This window comes from Lepidochelys olivacea (assembly GCF_965140295.1).
Source record: "Lepidochelys olivacea isolate rLepOli2 genome assembly, chromosome: 7".
Classification (NCBI taxonomy): Eukaryota; Metazoa; Chordata; order Testudines; family Cheloniidae; genus Lepidochelys; species Lepidochelys olivacea.
Window position 1 is genome coordinate 50,059,804 of NC_140417.1, and position 15,706 is coordinate 50,075,509.

At 49.0% G+C, this 15,706-nt stretch overlaps 1 long non-coding RNA gene across 1 annotated transcript; it reads right to left on the bottom strand.

The window, feature by feature from the left end:
- Positions 1–8,756: 8,756 nt before the first annotated feature.
- Positions 8,757–13,585, bottom strand: LOC311523352. Its single transcript, XR_014712322.1, has 2 exons — positions 13,496–13,585; positions 8,757–12,264 (listed from the first exon to the last, which is right to left on the bottom strand). It is a non-coding gene; the product is annotated as an uncharacterized lncRNA (long non-coding RNA).
- Positions 13,586–15,706: the final 2,121 nt, after the last annotated feature.

Genomic DNA, 15,706 nt, shown 5'->3' on the forward strand with positions numbered 1-15,706 from the left:
GCCCAATGCAACTGGGAGAGGGGGGCCAAGTCCAAGGGTGGGGGGAGTGTACCCACGAGCGCTTGTGAGCACAAGCCAGTCCTTGCTTGCTGCTAGAAACAGTCCCAGATGGTGGTGCAGGGAGAAGCAAAAGGCCCAGTTGAGGGGCGAGCAGCAGGTGTTGGTGATTAGCTGGGTTGGTGGAGGGGGCAGCGGCGGTGGTGGAAAGTGTGTAGGGGGGGCATCTGGGTTAGGCAAAGGGCTCCATGCCCCCGACAGCAGCAAAGGCTACCACCACCCCAGGAGCACAGGTGTTAGAGTCACTCAGTTCAGTATCAGCAACCAACCCCCTCCACAATTTCTCGCAGTGGTGTTCTGCCTCCTTGATGAGGCAGCAGGCTCAGGAGCAACTGTCAGCAGCAGCAAGCAGGCAGCAGCCAGCCAGGTGAGGACCCAGGCAAGGAAGGTGGTGGTGGTGGTGTTTAGGTCCTCAGTTTTCCCTCTGGAGGGATGGAGGTGGGGATGGGGGGGCAGGCCGGCAAGGCCCCCGGGCCTTCCCCACACCAGCGGCAGCAGCAGCAGCTCTCCAGGGTGGGGAGCTCCCACCAGTTAGCCAGCCAGCAGCAGTCCCCCAGGGAGGGAGGGATCAGCAGCCAGAGCAAAACTGACCAGTCCCTGTAGTGATGCGAGGGGGCTCCCCCACCCAGCAGCAGGAGTAACAGCTTCCCACCTCCCTCCAGGCCAGATGGCTATAGGAAAGGAGTGGGAGGCAGAGATAGTAGCCCCAGGCTAAATAAATCCCTGTTACTAGGATAAGTAAATGGCAGCTGCTCCAGGTCAATTAAAACACCTGGGCCCAATTAAGATCTTTCCAGAAGGCAGGGAAGATAGCTAGGTTGATTGGGACACCTGAAGCCAATTAGGGGCTGGCACATCAGTTGGGTGCATGTGTCAGGAGCTGTAGGAGGAAGCTGTGCTGTTGGAGGAATTAAGCAGTACACACCATTTCAGGCTTAAGGAAGGAGGCCCTGAGATAACGGTGAAGTAGATATTGAGGAAGTGGGTGCTGCTGTGGGGAACTGTCCCAGGGAATTCTACGTGTCCTATTTCCAAACAGTCAAGCTACTATAGCTGCTACTGGTCCCTAGGCTGGAGCCTGGAGTAGAGGGTGGGCGCAGGCTACCTCCTCCCCTCCCCGATTAATCACTGCGCGTATGTCTACACTACGAAATTAGGTCGAATTTATAGAAGTTGGTTTTTTAGAAATCGTTTTTATATAGTCGATTGTGTGTGTCCCCACACAAAATGCTCTAAGTGCATTAAGTGTATTAACTCGGCGGAGTGCTTCCACAGTACCGAGGCTAGCATCAACTTCTGGAGCATTGCACTGTGGGTAGCTATCCCACAGTTCCCCCAGTCTCCAATGCCCATTGGAATTCTGGGTTGAGATCCCAATGCCTAATGGGGCAAAAACATTGTCACGGGTGGTTCTGGGTACATGTCGTCAGGCCATCCCTCCCTCTCACACTCCATGAAAGCAACGGCAGACAATCGTTTCGCGCCTTTTTTCCTGAGTTACCTCTGCAGATGCCATACCATGGCAAGCATGGAGCCCGCTCAGCTCACTGTCACAGTATGTCTCCTGGGTGCTGGCAGAGGCGGTACTGCATTGCTACACAGCAGCAGCAACTGATTGCCTTGTGGCAGCAGACGGTGCAATAGGTCTGATAACCATCGTCATTGTGTCCAAGGTGCTCCTGGCTGCCTCGGTAAGGTCAGTCAGGAGCGCCTGGGCAGACATGGGCACAGGGACTAAATTAGGAGTGACTCAACCAGGTCATTCTCTTTAGTCCTGCAGGCAGTCCTATTGTACCACCTTATGGTGAGTGGGCAGGAGCTGAGGATGGCTAGCAGTCCTATTGCACCATCTTCTGCCAAGCAGCCAGGAGATGTGGTTGGCTTGCAGTCCTACTGCACCGTCTGCTGCCAGCCAAAGATGTAAAAGATAGATGGAGTGGATCAAAACAAGAAATACACAAGATTTCGTTTGTATTCATTTGCTCCCCCATCCCCCACTCCATGAAATCAATGGCCAACAATCATTTTGGTGAGGTCTGTCAGGGGCACCTTGAAAACTTTAATGGAGATTCAGTCCTGCCTGAAATACCATAGGGAGGGATAGCGTAGTGGGTTGAGCACTGGCCTGCTAAACCCAGGGGTTTTGAGTTCAACCCTTGAGGGGACCATTCTGTGTGACAGTTGTTTTTGTTTCTCCTTGATGTAAAGCCACCCCCTTTGTTGATTTTAATTCCCTGTAAGCCAACCCTGTAAGCCATGTTATCAATCGCCCCTCCCTCCATCAGAGCAGTGGCAGTCAATCGTTCCGCGCCTTTTTTCTGTGCAGATGCCATACCACAGCAACCATGGAGCCCACTCAGATCACTTTGGCAATTAGGAGCACATTAAACACCACGCGCATTTATCCAGCAGTATACGCAGCACCAAAACCTGGCAAAGTAAAACTGGGCGAGTAGGTGACATCAGAGCGGTGACGAGAGTGATGAGGACATGGACACAGACTTCTCCCAAAGCATGGGCCCTGGCAATGTGGGCATCATGGTGCTAATGGGGCAGGTTCATGCGGTGGAATGCCGATTCTGGGCTTGGGAAACAAGCACAGACTGGTGGGACTGCATAGTGTTGCAGGTCTGGGATGATTCCCAGTGGCTGCGAAACTTTCGCATGCATAAGGGCACTTTCATGGAACTTTGTGACTTGCTTTCATCTGCCCTGAGGTGCAAGACAACAGAGACTGTGTGCGGGAGGGTTGCTTCTCCTCACCTCCCTTGCTGGCTTATGATGAAAATGGCTCAGTAGGCTGTAACCCTTGCCTCTAGAGAGAGAAGGGCTACGTGGAGTGTCACAGTGAGCCTCTGACACTAGCAAAATCTGCCAGGAAGCATGGGACCCACGGAGACAAGGACAGAGCTTTGTCACAATAGACACACAACTCTAGTTCTCACCTACGCTGAATGGAGCACACCATGATGGGCCTGTCCCACGTCTCTGAGAAGACATATTTCCCGCACTCAGGATGGAGATCTGGACCCAACCCAAGCTCCGGGGCTGAGCACACCCAAATGTGGGGCTAGCCTGGACCTGGCTTGCATCAAACGCTGCTCCTCAGGCCATGGCTAGGGCCAAGAGAATCCTTGTTGAACAAGGGTGGAGGGGGGGGGGCAGATCCTGAGTGAAATTCCCCGAGAGCCACCAACTTGAGATCTTTGTAGTGTAGGTGTAGGTTAGTGCTGCACTGCATCAATCGAGGGCCTCTAGTCTGCCAGTGCCTTCCTACAATCCCCTAGGCTGTGGAGAGAAAGCAAGTCAGTCAGAGCTGGGAGCGTGGGGACTGGCAATGGCACAGGTCGAAGGCCCCAACCCATGGAGGCCACACGAGGGCCCTGTAACATAGCTAAGCGAATTCAGCCCTCCTTGTTCACAGTGAGATGGCACACCCAGGCTGCTGCTCGGGACAGGATGGGCAACACAGGATGGGCGGCAGGGGGACAACGTTGGGGAATTAAGCAAGTATTCGTGCCCGTGAAATATTTAGATTAAGAAAGAGCCCAGATCTCAGCCCAGGGAGCTCAGCAGAGGCCAGGTGATCCAACAGTGGCACCTAATTCCCAAGCACTGAGTGAATCAAAGCCTCACTGAAAGAAAAGGAGTACTTGTGGCACCTTAGAGACTAACCAATTTATTTGAGCATAAGCTTTCGTGAGCTACAGCTCACTTCAGCGAATACAGACTAACACGGCTGTTACTCTGAAAGCCTCACTGGGCTCAGATCAGAAAGGAAGGTGGATGACTGTGTTTTGGGGCAGGAACCAGTTGACCCTAAATCACTGGGAACCAGAATCCAGATATGGCTGTGTCAGACTGTAGCCAGAGCCCCTGATATTGCCAAGGAGCCTGTCAAATATGAAATGCAGGCGCAGAAAGGGCTGTCTCAGGGCTTGTCAGGGTTCCCGCCCCACTCTGAACTCTAGGATACAGATGTGGGGACTCGCATGAAAACCCCCCAAGCTTATTTTTACCAGCTTAGGTTAAAAACTTTCCCAAGGCACAAATTTTGCCTTGTCCTTGAACAGATGCTGCCACCACCAAGTGATTTAGACAAAGAACAGGGAAAGGACCACTTGGAGTTTCTATTTCCCCAAAATATCCCCCCAAGCCCTTACACCCCCTTTCCTGGGAAGGCTTGAGAATAAAAAAGATGAGCACAAACCAGCCTTGGATTTTAAGACCCAAAAAACCCAATCAGATTCTTAAAAAACCAGAACTTTATTAGAAGAACAAAAAAGATAAGAGAAAAACTCTGTAAAATCAGAATGGAAGATAATCTTACAGGCAGTCAGATTCAAAACATAGAGAGTCCCTCTAGGCAAAACCTTAAATTACAAAAAGACACAAAAACATTTCCTCCAGTACAGTGAATTTCACAAACCAAAACAAAGAAAACCTAATGCATTTTCTAGCTAGATTACTTACTAACTTTACAGGAGTTGGAGGGCTTGCATCCTTGATCTGTTCCCTGCAAAGGTATCACATAGACAGACAAAAGCCTTTTCCCCCGCTCCAGATTTGAAAGTATCTTGTCCCCACATTGGTCATTTTGGGTTAGGTGCCAGCCAGGTTACTTGAGCTTCTTAACCCTTTACAGGTAAAAGGACTTTGCCTCTGGCCAGAAGCGATTTTATAGCACTGTATACAGAAAGGTAGTTACCCTTTCCTTTATATTTATGACAGGGCTAGAGCCACAAAAGGGGTTGAGGTACCTAAATCCAGACCATAGATCCTCAAAACACTCGTTTCACTGCCACTTAAAATCCCATGGTCCCAAATTATGTGCAGGGAACGTCCCCTAGGAACCTACATTTCCACTGGTGGGCACGTGACAGCTAAGCCCTGTCTCAGCCTCAGCGGGCTCATGAGACTGGCCCATCTGACCCACAGGGCCGTATCCAGGAGATGTGTTCTGAGCACGCCTCCCAGCTCGGGTCTCACACAAGACACACATGCTGGAGAAGACGGTGATTGGTGCCTTCTTTATAACCTATAGACCTGTGGTAGAGCACACACTGGGGTTCAAAACCCCGCTCTGACAGATGTGGAACAGGGACTGGAACCTGACTCTTGCCCCCTCCTCGTGAGTGGCCTACTGCAGTGCTTTTCAGCCTGTGGGCTGTGGTCTTTTTTGGCCATTATCTTTGAAAACTCATGGCAATCGGGGGAAGTCCCGGACGACTGGAAAAAGGCTAATGTAGTGCCCATCTTTAAAAAAGGGAAGAAGGAGGATCCTGGGAACTACAGGCCAGTCAGCCTCACCTCAGTCCCCGGAAAAATCATGGAGCAGGTCCTCAAGGAATCAATTCTGAAGCACTTACACGAGAGGAAAGTGATCAGGAACAGTCAGCATGGATTCGCCAAGGGCAAGTCATGCCTGACTAATCTAATTGCCTTCTATGACAAGATAACTTGCTCTGTGGATGAGGGGAAAGTGGTGGACCTTGACTTTAGCAAAGCTTTTGATACTGTCTCCCACAGTATTCTTGCCAGCAAGTTAAAGAAGTATGGGCTGGATGAATGGACTATAAGGTAGATAGAAAGTTGGCTAGATAGTTGGGCTCAACGGGTAGTGATCAATGGCTGCATGTCTAGTTGGCAGCTGGTATCAAGTGGAGTGCCCCAAGGGTCGGTCCTGGGGCCGATTTTGTTCAATATCTTCATAAATGATCTGGAGGATGGTGTGGATTGCACCCTCAGCAAGTTTGCAGATGACACTAAACTGGGAGGAGAGGTAGATACGCTGGAGGGTAGGGATAGGATACAGAGGGACCTAGACAAATTGGAGGATTGGGCCAAAAGAAATCTGATGAGGTTCAAGGACAAGTGCAGAGTCCTGCACTTAGGACGGAAGACTCCAATGCACCGCTACAGACTAGGGACCGAATGGCTAGGCAGCAGTTCTGCAGAGAAGGACCTAGGGGTTACAGTGGACGAGAAGCTGGATATGAGTGAACAGTGTGCCCTTGTTGCCAAGAAGACCAATGGCATTTTGGGATGTATATGTAGGGGCATTGCCAGCAGATCGAGGGACAGGATCGTTCCCCTCTATTCGACTTTGGTGAGGCCTCATCTGGAGTACTTTGTCTAGTTTTGGGGTCCACACTACAAGAAGGATGTGGAAAAATTGGAAAGAGTCCAGCGGAGGGCAACAAAAATGATTAGGGGACTGGAACACATGACTTATGAGGAGAGGCTGAGGGAACTGGGATTGTTTAGTCTGCGGAAGAGAAGAATGAGGGGGGATTTCATAGCTGCTTTCAACTACCTGAAAGGGGATTCCAAAGAGGATGGATCTAGACTGTTCTCAGTGGTAGCAGATGACAGAATGAGGAGTAATGGTCTCAAGTTGCAGTGGGGGAGGTTTAGATTGGATATTAGGAAAACCTTTTTCTCTAGGAGGGTAGTGAAACACTGGAATGCGTTACCTAGGGAGGTGGTAGAATCTCCTTCCTTAGAAGTTTTTAAGGTCAGGCTTGACAAAGCCCTGGCTGGGATGATTTAATTGGGGATTGGTCCTGCTTTGAGCAGGGGGTTGGACTAGATGATCTCCTGAGGTCCCTTCCAACCCTGATATTCTATGATTCTATGATTCTCAGTTGTGTCCCGCTTTGGCCATATCATTACAGAAGGTTTTTTCCAATTTTAAAAAGTTTTAGCCCTCACATTGGCTCTTTTGGTCAGGTACCCATTTTTTTTTTTTTGGTACCTATGCAGGGAGGCTTTGTAACCCTTTCCATGTAAAACAAGCAGAGAACTTTACAGCTAACTGGGCTGGCTGGCTACTTCCCCTTCATTTATCATATGCCCCCCAAATCACAGACAGTGCTGGGCAGCCTGGTTCAGGTCGGGTCCACACTGGGTGGGATTTTTTTCGGGAGGTTTAGGAACCTCTAATTTTACTAATAATTACATGAAGGACTAAACAGTACTTGTTAGGATATAGATATTCAGGCCTGTCTGTAAAGGCCTATACTCTAAGAATTTAGGTGTATTCTTATCACTTAGCTAGTTATAGAGGTATAAAAAAAAAGAATCAAAATCACTGTCTGCCAGTGTAAGAGCCTTCTCTTACTGTGACAGTCTGAGGCCCTGTTCTTAGGCTAAGGCCTTTGGCTAAGCAGCAGAGGCAGCCATAAGCTGGGAAGCGACCGGTCACATCCTCACATTCCAAACTAGTCACATTGAAATAAGGTGCTATTGGGCTGTTAGGAATGCTTAGGAAACTTAGTTTGATAGCATCCTGTCTGGCAAGAACTCACTTATCAATAGCTGGGATGTGAAATCCTCACTTCTGTATTGTTTTGTCATTATAGTTCCCACTTTGCTATTGTTTATTGGCATGGTCTCTGTCTGCTTTATAGTTAATTTTGCTGGGTGTAAACTAATTAAGGTGGTGGGATATAATTGGTTAAATAATCATGTTACAATACGTTAGGATTGGTTAGTTAAATTTCAGTAAAATGATTGGTTAATGTATAGCTAAGCAGAACTCAAGTTTTACTATATAGTCTGCAGTCAATCAGGAAGTAAGTGAGTGAGTGGATGGGGAAATGGGAACAGGGAATGGGGGTGGGGAATTGGAATCATGTTTAGCGAAGGGCAGGAATGGGAACAGGGCCACAGGTAAGGCTCTGTGGTGTCAGAGCTGGGAAGGGGGACACTAAGGAAGGAAACTGGAATCATGCTTGCTGGAAGTTCACCCCAATAAGCAGCGAATTGTTTGCACCTTTGGACTTCAGGTATTGTTGCTCTCCGTTCATGTGAGAAGGACCAGGAAAGTAAGTGGGTGAAGGAATAAGCCCCCTAACAGTACTTTTTACATTTTAAGGAATACAATGACTTAGAATACAGGTACATTTTTACCTGGCTGATTCTGGGAAACCTTCCTGGGAGAGTGCATCAGCCACTTTGTTAGAGGCTCCTGAAATGTGTTGTATTTCAAAGTCTTGAAGAGCTAAACTCCACCAAAGATGTTAGTCCCTTTGACTGTGTGCAGCCACTGCAGTGCAGAATGGTCAGTCTGCAGGTGGAACTGCCATTTCCAAATGTATGGCCGTAGCTTCTCCGGAGCATACACAATGGCATAGCATTCTTTTTCTGAGACTGACCAGTGGCTTTCCCACTCACAAAGTTTTTTTCTAAGAAACATGACAGGATGGAATTGTTGATCCGGTCCTTCCTGCATTAAAACTGCTCCCACACCACACTCTGACACATCTGTGGTTATGACGAATAGTTGGTTGAAGTCTGGGGCCCTCAGTACAGGGTCAGACGTAAGGGCTGCCTTAAGCTGGCTTTTTGACATTTTTGAGTCCACTGAACTGCATTTGGCTGTTTTCTCCTGGTTAGGTCTGTCAGTGGGGTGTCAATTTGGCTGTAGCGTGGTACAAATTATCTGTAATACCCGGCCAAGCCCAAGAAAGTTTAGACCTGCTTCTTTGACTTAGGGACAGGCCAATTTTCGATAGCATTTACCTTAGCCTGTAGAGGTTGATAGTACCTTGAGCCACCTAGAGTCCAAGGTATGTTACCCTGTTTAGACCTATTTGACACTTTTTGGCCTTAATGGTTAATCCTGCCTCCCTTATGTGCTGGAAGGCAGCTTGGAGGTTGTCGGAGAAAAACACAGTTTTCACTCTGAGGTTGGGTGCAGCAAATCAGATACACTTTATTACCTCAAGCAATTGCACAGAGGGAGAGAGTGCACTAGGACACATGGTTTCCCCCACCTAAGCAGGTCTCTCCCAGGTAAACAATTTGAGCAAGTATTTATGCTTATTATTGTCTGTAATAAAGGTAACAACTGCATATGGTTTATACATATTCCTTCATGATATCTTATTTTTCTTACCATTTCTCTTATAGTCTGCATTCTATTCTTATCTAATACAAGGTCACAACAGCCTCTTTCACAGTTGTTTTCCATTCCCTTCGCACTATCCCCGCTTCTACAAATCTCGTGTTATTAAAGGTAGAGTTAGCCTGACTCCAGCTCATTTCAGAGACCTGCATCCAAATTCCCTTTATCTACTTCCACAAGGTGTTAGAATCATAGAATCATAGAATATCAGGGTTGGAAGGGACCCCTGAAGGTCATCTAGTCCAACCCCCTGCTCGAAGCAGGACCAATTCCCAGTTAAATCATCCCAGCCAGGGCTTTGTCAAGCCTGACCTTAAAAACCTCTAAGGAAGGAGATTCTACCACCTCCCTAGGTAACGCATTCCAGTGTTTCACCACCCTCTTAGTGAAAAAGTTTTTCCTAATATCCAATCTAAACCTCCCCCACTGCAACTTGAGACCATTACTCCTCGTTCTGTCATCTGCTACCATTGAGAACAGTCTAGAGCCATCCTCTTTGGAACCCCCTTTCAGGTAGTTGAAAGCAGCTATGAAATCCCCCCTCATTCTTCTCTTCTGCAGGCTAAACAATCCCAGCTCCCTCAGCCTCTCCTCATAAGTCATGTGTTCCAGTCCCCTAATCATTTTTGTTGCCCTTCGCTGGACTCTCTCCAATTTATCCACATCCTTCTTGTAGTGAGGGGCCCAAAACTGGACACAGTACTCCAGATGAGGCCTCACCAATGTCGAATAGAGGGGAACGATCACATCCCTCGATCTGCTCGCTATGCCCCTACTTATACATCCCAAAATGCCATTGGCCTTCTTGGCAACAAGGGCACACTGCTGACTCATATCCAGCTTCTCGTCCACTGTCACCCCTAGGTCCTTTTCCGCAGAACTGCTGCCTAGCCATTCGGTCCCTAGTCTGTAGCGGTGCATTGTTCCAGGTGTTCTGCCCATGAATTTGAGAATATAGCCACATCGTTAAGGTAGGCGACTGCAAGTTCCCCAAATCCAGCCAGAAGGTTATTTACCAGTCTCTGGGAGGTGGCAGGTGCATTTCACAGTCCGAACGGGAGCACCTTAAATTCATACAGCCCTACATGGGTGGTGAAGGCTGACCTTTCCTTGGCTGGGTCATCTAACGGCACTTGCCAGTACCCTTAGCTAAGTCTAAGGTGGAGATGAACTGAGCATGTCCCACTTTCTCCAATAGCTCATCTGTGCGTGGCATTGGATAGTTTTCTGGGCGAGCGACAGCATTTAGTTTACGATAGTCCACACAAAAGCAGATTTTCCCCATCTGGTTTGGGAACCAGAAGCACCAGAGAGGCCTATGCACTCTCAGAGGGGCAGATTACACCCATCTGTAACATGTCCTGGATCTCCCTTTCTATTGTGGTTTTGGCTTGAGGAGCCATATGCTGTAGGGTTAGGCTCTAATTGGGCAAGGATCACCTCTGTCAATGGAGTGGTACGCCCATTCTGTCTGTCCTGGGGTGGCTGAAAACATTGGCATGAAGCTGGTGCACAGCTCCTGGATTTGCTATTGCTGCTTATGCCCAAGAGTGATGGAAAGGCCACCGTTGCATTTTCCTTCATAGTAGTCTTCAGCCACTCAGCGTCGTCTCTCTCCTGGGCTGTAAACTGAAGAACCTTGATTTCTCAGGAATAAAAGGGCTTTAGAGAATTAACATGATAAACTTAGGTTTTAGAGTAGGGTCTGGGAACACTATGAGGTAATTAACAGCTTCCAGGTGCTCTCGGATCATAAATCGGCCCTCCCATGATGTTTCCATCTTATTGGCCTGGGGTGCATTCAGGACTGTGACTTGGTCACCTACTCTGAAGGAACGCTCTCTGGCATGTTTATCATATCAGGCCTTTTGCTCTTGCTGAGCATCCTGTAGGTTTTCTCAAGCAAGGGCTAGAGAGTCTTTGAGGGTTTTTTGCAGGTTGGTTACAAAGTCCAAAATGTTAGTTTCTGGAGAAGATGTAACCCCCTCCCATTGCTGCTTTAGCAACTGTAATGGCCCCTTAACTTTGTGGCCATAAACAAGTTCATGGGGGGAAAACCCCAAACTGGGATGTGGTACACTCCTATAGGCAAAGAGCAACTGCTGCAACACTAGGCCCCAATGATTGGAGTGCTCATTCATGGGCAAGTTGGCTGTGGGCAAGTTAAAAGAGTTGGCCTTAAAGGGTTGCACTGTCACTTTGGCCTCCGGGTCGATGAATCTGGGGTTCACCAGGAATTGGTGGATAGCGGACACAGGTGCTCCATTGTCTCTCCACGCAGTAATCTTCCTCCCACCTGCACTCTCATCTTTCCCTTCGCTATGGGGGCATTTGCAAGGCATCTGGGCCTGAAGGCTCTTTGTGTGACTCTGGGGTGATGAGTTGCAGTCGGCTGGTGCTCTAGGGGCAGTTGGCCTTTACATGCCCCAGCTCATTACATTTAAAGCATCAGCCAGCTGACTGTGAGCTGGGGCGAGGTGGGTGGCTGGAGAGTACGGTGGTGGGACAAGAGGGCACCTGGGGTCTCCCTGGCTGTGTGGTGGGCTCCTACTTGCAAGGTGGGACTTTGGGCTGACTCCAATGGTGGGGTGTCATCTCGGGTTGCCCCTTCTGGTATCCGCTCCAACTGCTACTACCTTTCTTCTTCTCTGCCACCTCCACCCATTTGGTTCTGATCTCCCCCGACTTGATTACAGTTTTGGGCTTCCCATCTAGGATGTACCTTTCTATTTCCTCAGGAACAACCTCTAAGAACTGCTCCATTTGCATGAGGAAAGACAGATCTTCCAGAGACTTAACACTTGCTCCTGATGTCCAGGCATCCCTGTTTTTTACAATGTGGTAGGCGTGTTGGGAAAATGCCACATCTGGTTTCCACCTTAGGGCTCTGAACCGCCGACAGGCATGCTCAGGTGTTAGCCCCATCCTAATTCTGGCCTTTTGTTTAAAAAGTCGTTCTCGTTTATGTGTTCTTTAGGCATTTCTGCTGCCACCTCTGCTAAGGGTCCACTGAGTTACAGCCTTAGCTCCACCATATACTGGTCTGTAGGGATGTTGTACCCAAGGCAGGCCCTTTCGAAAATTTTCTAAGAAGGCCTCTGTATCATCGCCTACTTTGTATGTGGGGAATTTCTTGGAATGGGGAGCGGTACCTTGAGAAGGATTTTTAGGGTTACCAGGTGGACTCAGCTTAGCCATTTCCAGCTCTAAGCACTTCAGCTCTAACTCCACCTCCAAGTGCTTCACCTGCATTTCCGCCTCCAAGCGCTTGTCCTCCACTTCCAAGCGCTTCATCTCTAGGTATCAGAGTAACAGCAGTGTTAGTCTGTATTCGCAAAAAGAAAAGGAGTACTTGTGGCACCTTAGAGACTAACCAATTTATTTGAGCATAAGCTTTCTCTAGGTAGACATTCCTTTCTGCCTCAGTTAGAACTCAGCCTGAGTTAAAGGCATCCCTCCATCCTGTCACCGGGATCTTGGTTGTGGGAGGGCTGATCCTTCCCTCCTGGGAAGTCCCCGTTCCCCCATCCCCTCCCTTCTTTTCGGTCATGGAGCTGGATGTCTGGGTTTGATCTGGGTCTGTCTTCTCCATGGCGTGCCGCTTTGGGAAGACTGTTTTTCCTAAGGTTTCAGTGCCTGACCTCAGCCTCATGCACAGGGCTGCCCTACTCTAGCCTCGCTATTTCGTTGCTACAAAGATAGAAAAAGGAAAAAAATTAACGGCTTGTTGGACTCCTTGGCTTTGCAGGCTGATCCCTTTGCGGGCCTGTTCCACCTCAGGCAGCAAAGAAAAGAAAGAGAAAAAAACCTCCCTGGCTTTCAAGCAGCCAAAAGGAAAAATGTGTCCTTTTTAAAGCCCTGAGGTCTGTGCTTCTGGTTCAAAACTATCCCACCTTTGCCACCATGTCAAGGCTGAGTCCCCACTCTCGCACTTTGAGTGCAGAAGGTGGGGGCCTGGAAGGATTTTAAAAATTAATACTGGCCACTGCAGGCTTGTATTAAACTCCCAAGGTTACAGCTTTTCTTTGACCTTGGCTTGGTAAACTCTGCCACAACCTAAATGCAAAAAAACCACAACAACCCTTGAACCCAGGAAGGAGCACTTGAGAGTTCCTCCCTGTGGGGTACCCTCAAGCCCTTTCACCCCACTCTGCAGAAGAGCTGAGAAAGAAAACAAAGCAAATTAGCTGTTACCACCAGCTAATTAAACAACATGCACAAACCTTTTAGGACACCAAAAATCCAATTCTGTTCTTAAAAAAATGTAAATTTTATTAAAAACAAAGAGGAAGAAAATACATTTGGAACTTAGACTTTTGCTAGGTTTTAAAGGCACAATTCCAAAAATTAAGCACCCAAAATAGCTTTCTTGGGGGTTCAGCTTAAAGGTGACAAGCAAACAAACGCATCTGGGGTTAGCACAGAGGAAAGCCACAAGCCAAAATAAAGAAATAAACCTGATCACATCTATATAAACATTCCCTGTCCCAATGATTCCTTCTAGGTATAGAAGATAATTTTTCATACCTGGTTTGAACCTTACACAGCATTCCTGCTTATAGCATTGCTGCTCTGTGTCCCTTCAGCCCAGAGAGAACAACAGACAACAAAGGGAAGGGTTTTTTCCAATTTTAAAAAGTTTTAGCCTTCCCATTGGCTCTTTTGGTCAGGTGCCCACTCTTTTTTTTTTTTGTACCTATGCAGGGAGGCTTTTTAACCCTTTACAGGTAAAGCAAGCAGAGAACAGCTACCAAGACGGATTTTGCAGCTAACTGGCTGGTTGGGTGTCCATAAAAGGGAGTTAACCCCCCTTCATTTATCACATGGTACCTGGGCGCCCTGACTCCAGCTGAGTGCATAGCCCAGGGCTCTCCAAGGGCAGTGCCTGGGAAGGGGAGTGACTGCAGAGCACTGGGGCTGTCTACTTGGCTGCGGGATGGAGAGCCAGATGGCACAGGTAATGCCAGCCTGGCACCACAGTGAGCCCCATTCTCCCAGGTGCAGCTTGAGCCCTGACTGCTGTCCTCACTGTGGAGCCATGTGTGCCAAAGGGCACCTCGCTGCCTCCCTTCCCCCAGTGCAAAGCTTGGTCACTCAGAGCAACCTCACCCCAGCCCCAAGACGGGGAAAAGGGTAGTGCAAATTTTGTGCAGTCACCTTTGCTGCCCCCTGTCAGGTCCGGTGCCGAGGTGCATTTCCGGCCCCTTTGCCAGAGCTGCTGCCTGCGTTGCCTGCAATCCAGCCGCCATCTCCTCCTTGCATGTCTGTCCCACAGCCCTGTTTTCTGCTGCTTTTCCTGGCACGGCCCCAGTGCCATCATGCCATTCCAGAGTGGTCAGAGCTTGTGTCACTTAGGAGCTGGGAGATCTGTATTCCAGTCCCTGTGTGTCCTGGGGCCAGGCACCGAGGCCCGGAGCTTGGAAGGTCTTTAGGCCTTGCTGTGCTCTGTGTTGCAACACCGAACAGCCTCAGGCGCCTACATCCCACTGAAACAAGCGGGCACCAGGTGCCCAAATACCACACACAGCTGGCCCCTTTAGAAATGAGAGGTGGGTTCCTCAGACACATAGGCAGTGCCATGCTGAGCGCGACACCACCTCTGTCCCTTCAAACCTGGGCCTACATGGCACTCTGTCCCATTTCCCTGTCAGTATCATGGGGCCGACAGCCCTGCCCTGCCGCACAGGGACAGGTGAGGCTCAGATATGAACGATACTCAGCTGCAATGGTGACGGGCTGTATAGAGACCTTGAGCTCAGTGTGGCCCTCAGCAGCTCTGTGTGAATTGTCATCTGCCTCTTCCTTGTGGCTGTTTGCTCCTTGTCTCCCCCTCCTCTGCGCTGGGCTGAGAGGTACAGTTTGGGGGCCAGGGGAGTGGCTGCCTATCACTTGGAATGTTCATTTCCCAGGGATGAAACAGCTGAGTTTCTAATTAGTACAAGATAGCTCAAGCAATTACCATGAAATGTATTATCCGGTCCTCAGCTTTTGCCTTCTTTTTGCCCTTTAAATTGGCTTGCAAAGATGACAGATTTCATGCTAATATGCATTTATCCTGCCCTAATTACACCGTCAAAGACAGGATGCAAACACCCTAGATTTAAAGTAACAGGCCAGCTATAACACAGAGTTCAGTGTGGTGGTGATCATGCCCGCATCCCTGACTCCCTGTTCCCCCACATTCGCTTTAGCTGGAGTTATTTCCCTGCAGGGTTTCTTGGCATTCACCTCCAGAAGGCTCCCACAGCCCATTACACACAGGGATCAGCCCTCTGGGGTGGCATGCAGCAGCTAGACAGTGACACAATGTAAGCAGAGATGAAGAATGTGGTATCCATTTAATTTAGGGAGGCACATGGTAATTGACCATTGGTGGGCCACTGCTGGAAAGTGGCCCGGAAATTGGGGCTCACATGTCAATTAGATCTTTAATAACCATGAGTGGTCAGGACTTTGGTCTAAAAGACAACGCCCCTTGCAGCACAGTGCCCTCCCCTCCCCTCCATGCCAGCCAGAGGGCACCAGGGAGGGAATAACTGATGGATCACCAACATTATGTTCCTGTGATTTGAGACCTGTCATCTAAGAAGTGACCAAACCCAACCCCACTTAGCCTGTGTGATGTGACGGGGCCCAGCCCAGTGTGGCTTCATGACTAGGGGCTGGGAGGGGGGCAAAGTCCACCATGGCACCGATCATGGAAAGTGAGGCAGCCATGGACCCGTTTATGTTACTGCC